Genomic DNA, 6,000 nt, shown 5'->3' with positions numbered 1-6,000 from the left:
CACTCCCAACACTAACACGCTCACACTCTGACCTACCTACCCTAACCAACACATAAAACATCCCAACACACTAACAAACACACAATCCCTCCCCAAAACCTTAAAATAAACAACACTAACCTAACGCACTATCTGTACCACGGGTTCGACATTCTCGGATTCAACATTTCTGGGTTCGCGATTTCCATCTGTTTGACTGCTTAGGCTCAAGATTTTGAAATTCGATATTTCAGGATTTCAGGCTTATAAAGTGTTGATACACACACACACACACACACACACACACACACACACACACACACACACACACATATATATATATATATATATATATATATATATATATATATATATATATATATATATATATACATATATATATATAACTGTACAACACAAAGGGGGCACAACACATCAACAAAGTGACAAAGTGCATAGAACAGGATACCAATGACAAACATCAAGAAGATCTAACAATTTAAAATATTCCAGATCACTGCAAATTTATTATTAAACCCAAACATGGGTTTCAAATACATTTGCAAACACATTTTTATGTTAACATATTATAACTCAAGCTCAAAACTCCAAGAGTGAGGAAATAATCTAAGAGTGAGGAAATAAATACAAACTAATTTCATCCACTGGTGTCACCAGTGTTAATCCAAAGTAACTACAATGTAGCCAATAAAGACTTCAATTAAGGGCACAGTGCAGAATATTCAGACATATTATATAAAGTTGAAACAGCAAGTTATCTATATTCCTGACGAAGAGGCCATGGCAAAAAAAAAAAAACAATAATTACTATCCACCTTAACTGTATGATCAATATTATATACTAATACAGAAATATTGGTAAATACATAAAAATACATTTACACACACACACACACACACACACACACACACACACACACACATATATATATATATATATATATATATATATATATGTATATGGAACCACTAATAAATCCCGAAAACCCAAACTACCGATGCCCAAAATCCCGAGACTAAATACCCGAAACACTAAAATACCGAAACATCAAAACCGCGAAATTCAAACTACTGAAAACTGTACTTAACATACACCACACACATTCACATACACACACCTTCCCCCAAAGCACAAACACACAAACCTAAACTGCAGACAAGCAGGGGACAAGCACCCCTGCACCACCCACTTAAATATTCTAACTCCAAGGTTGCACTATATAAATAAACACACAAAACACCCCCACACACCTACATTCCCCTCACACACACACACACACACACACACACACACACACACACACACACACACACACACACACACACACATCACAGTCACAACACAAACTTACACACTAAACCCCTAACCAACACATTTAAACATAGATACTTACCTGACCTTCCACCATACCGCAACACCTGAAGCGCGAATGTCAAACTCTCGATGATCGGAATTTTGAAATTTGCGCTTCTTGTCTTTCGGTAATTAGGGGTTTCAGCTATATAGTTTTGAAAGTTTGAAATTCGGTATTTCAAACTTTCGAGATTATGTAGTGATTCTATATATATATATATATATATATATATATATATATATATATATATATATATATGAAAAGCCTATTATTATGAAACATTACCCATGTCCACAAGCAAAGAAATACAAAACAAAAAAACAAGTTGCTTATGGACACTTATATCAGCAATATTCATTAAGTCCTGGCTTAAAAAATGCTCCTAAATTAATAATCCACAACCTCACCTTTTTGAGACAGAATTTTATGTTTGGATGCAGTGGATAACCCCTCACCAACTATGATACCAATACACACAAAAATAAAATCTGTTGTAGTATGTTCCACCATATGTTTATATAAAGCACTTCTCGACGGTTTACACTTGATATCACTCAAATGCACTGTTATTCTCTGTTTTAAGGGTCTTGATGCCTGACCAATGAAGAATGCACCACATTGGCAGAATGCTATATAAATAATCCATTCTGCAGTGCAAGTGATTAAATGTTTAATATCATATACCTTCAGGGTATTCACTGAGGTGAAAGATTTAGTTCTGGAAATTACAGTAAGTACAGTTCCCACAAAAAGTACTTCCAACCATCTATGATTTTATTTCATCCAGTCACATGTCTTTTGAACAATGGAAAATACTCTCCCAAAGTCTTACCCCTACTGTAACCATAGTGGCAAAAATCATCCAGACATTGTTCAAAAAAATGGAACAGTTTTTAGGAGATACCAATAATTGTTACTTACTTCCTTAATCTTAAATATATTTGACCGATAAGTGGCAATGAATCTAGACCGATTCCTTTTGATTATTCTCAACATCGTCATCAGACAAACCTTTTTACAGGACATCCCTTTGCTGATTAGTGGCCTTATTCAAAGCCTGTCTTGCTACTTTTTTGTTATAACCTCTCATAGCAAAGCTTGACTTTATAAATCTTTTTATACAATCTATAGTTTTATAACTATCATTAACTAACTGGTAAACATGATTAGAAAAACTCATAGCCAAATCTACCCATTTAACCATGTCCTTAAATGAGTCTGCCGTTTCAATCACTGTGTGTTTTATTAATTTTTCCCCTTTTAGTTTATGTCTCCCAAATCTTGTATGCTTACTTTTTGATATATTTATCAGCCATTATTCTCTTGGGCACAAATCGTCAATTTAGTCAAGTTATTTTGCAAACATGCCTCTTCTAGAACACATGTAATCAGTTTACCCAATTTCAGGTTGTCTGCATATAGACTGTAGAACACCTCAGATGAAAAAGTTAGGTCTGAAAGATACAACCTAAACAAGTAAGGATCTAGGACAGACCCCTGTAGGACACTCTGATTGTAACCAAGGATTTCACCTGCCCAATTGCTGTATGATACTTGCCATGTCCTGTTGTAAGCCATACAGCTATCCATCTTATCAAGAGTACATTAATACCTAGTTATACTAATTTATTGATCAATGTTTTGTGTATGACCCTGTCAAATGCTGAAGTTAAAGCTATATAAATTACATCACAGCACAATTTTTCATTCATAGCCGTTATTATAGTGATATAGAACATCATGTTGCAGGTAGTAATAGATCTGTTTTCAACATATGCATGCTGATATATGGTTTCATGTCACAACTTATCCAGTTCTGACAATAACTTATCCAATATAACCTTCCCCATTATTTTTCCACAATATGATAGTAGACTTAAGGATCTATATGACTCAGGTTAGTTCTATTCTCATTTCCCTTAAAGACAGGCTTAATAAGCATGTGTCTCCAATCTTGAGGAATCTCCCCATATTTATATGACCTAGTGAATAATAACTATAACGGCACTGTAAGTTCTTGCTGAAGTGTTTTCTAGTAATTGTTATTAATTCTGTCTCCTCCCTGTGCTTTGTTTTGATCCAGTTTGTGCAGTTCTTTTTCTATACAATGTAATTTAATTCCAGTATCTGGAGTTACTTGATATCACTCGGAAAACATATCACTTCTTTTATGGAGCCAAACTGTTTTGCATAAGATTTTGCAAATATATCTATAGTCTGTTGTGTCTCAGAATACATTTTAGAATCTGCACACAGTTTATCAATTTGTGTGTCTTTACTCCTTCTACATCTTATATCTATAAAAAGGTTTACTATTATGCTCAATATCTTTATATCAATTTTCTTCAAATTTTTCTTGATATTGTCTAACACTGTATGTTTGTCCAGCTTCTTTATTTCAGTTTTCAAAGTTGTAGCTCGACCTCTCTTCCATTTCTTATATTTTTTGTCTCCCACCTTAATCAGATATCTTGTTCTTATGGAAATATAGCCCCCTTATTTTGTATGCCTAGATCCTGAAGTTAAACATTTTTTTTATTTTTGCACTCAATTTCTCTTTAAAAACTTTTCACATTCCATTTGCAGTTTTTCCACTGAACACCTCACTCCGTTTAGTTTTACATATTGACTGTTTTGCTTACATATATTCTGTAATTAACCTTCTCTGCATTTGTTTAGTTTTCAGTTTGCCAGAATTATTTAGCAACAAATTAACCTTTATAAGCCCATGATCACTGCACATCAGTGGTGGTAAAACTTGATTGAAGTTACAGTAATTTCTTTGGGAACACAAACAATGTCTAGTATGTTCTGTCCCCTGGTAGTTTTTTTTACAATCTGATGCAATCATTGTTCTTGAATATAAACTGTGAATAATTTCCTTACTAACATTGTTGAATCAATATTATTTCAGTCTGTTTCTGGTAAATTTAAGTCCCCAGCTAGTATTATTCTTCGTCTCCTGTGTTTCATGCAAGAAATGTATGAATTCCTCTATGTCATCTGCACTTAACTTTGGTGGTCTATATACTCCAACAATTGTCATATGTTCAAGGGTTGTCTTTATTGTCACAGTTACACAGTCTATAGTATTGGAGTTATCACTGAATGTGTAATAATCAGGTCTCATAATTATCTTTAATCCCTGTCATAACACCTCCACCTGATTTTTTGTTAGAATGTCTGTTACAGTAAAATATTTATACCCTGACAGAACTGGTTTCCAGTCATTGTTCTTTAACCATGTTTCACAAACAATAACAACATCAATCTTGTGGGAACGTAGCAAATTTTCCAATAAAAAAGTTATTATTAATGCTCCTAGCATTAATAACCATCAGAGATGCATCAAATTTTGCTGTTTGTGAACTGTTAAATTTTCAACCTGGCAAAAATCCTGCCTGGTGTTTGTCAAGTACTGCAAAATATCTGCTGCAAAAATTATCTTCCCTGATCTTGACAAATGCACACCATCCTGTCTGAGCACATGTGTCCAAAACTAGACTTGGATGCTCTACACATTTCCATTTTTTTAAAACAGGACATTTTTTTCCATGTATGTATTTACTCCAACAATCTTTTAATTCACAGTGACCTGACTTTCCTTTCTATAGGTGATTTGTGAAAAATGTGGCCTAACACCAGTGCAAGCTATAATATCTAAGAGGGCTGTCAGTTCCCTACTAACAGTCAGAGAATCCTTTCCTTTTGTACCAACATGAATAAAAACAGATCCATACTTCCTTACATTAAGGCATTCCAAGACTTGTCTCTCATCTTCTAGTTTTGCTCCTGGCAAGCATAACACTAGTCAATGTTCATTATTATCTCTGCAAATATAAGTATCAGTTCCTCTAATAACTGAATCTCCAATTACAATAATATCTTTGCTGGCCAGCTCTGAAGAATCCTCAGCTTCTAATACAGTAATATCTGCTCTATCCATTGTTAAGAAGGATAGATCTTTATCTTTATTAGTCTTACAAATCCCACTGTTTTCATTGTGTATTAAATTCTCATCCAGCTGGTATTGTAAATCCACAGTTTGAGCCATGTTATCGACATCTGTCATTCTCTTTTTTCTTGCAGTAATGTTCTTCAATCCTTCCACATTCAGTTCTGATTTCTTCCTTTTCACCTGGCCCTTGCCTCTTTTCTACCTTATCCTTTGGAAACATTGTGTCTTTTTCTGTAGACCAAAGATTTTCTGATATAAAAATATAAAAATTTCCTGTAACCTGTGTGTTACATAACAAAGTGTCCTTTTTACTACATATTCTCTTTCCTTGACAGTCATTAATCAGTTTCTTGTTCTTCCTTGTTATTTGTTGTGAACCTCTTCCTTTCTTTCCTTTTTTGTTTCCTTCTAAACAAACTGGATCCTCAAATTGCTGAATACTTACATCCAGGATTCCAAAGTTGTCAGAGGCATTGTCTTGTTTCATAGGGGTTGAATGATCTTTGCAGAAAATAGATGCATCATTTCCTAAATGGGTTCTATTTGTTCTATGCCTAACATTATTTAGTTCATCAGTCCAGTCACTATTCTATGAAACAACAGTTCTCCAAGCCATGTCAATCGCACAAGTGCAATCATCATCAAGTCTAGATTTACTTCTAACAATGATAAGCAAAGGATCCAGCT

This window comes from Protopterus annectens, chromosome 3.part0 (assembly GCF_019279795.1).
Source record: "Protopterus annectens isolate FY-2018-M chromosome 3.part0, PAN1.0, whole genome shotgun sequence".
Lineage (NCBI taxonomy): Eukaryota > Metazoa > Chordata > Ceratodontiformes > Protopteridae > Protopterus > Protopterus annectens.
This window is presented reverse-complemented; position numbering follows the sequence as displayed.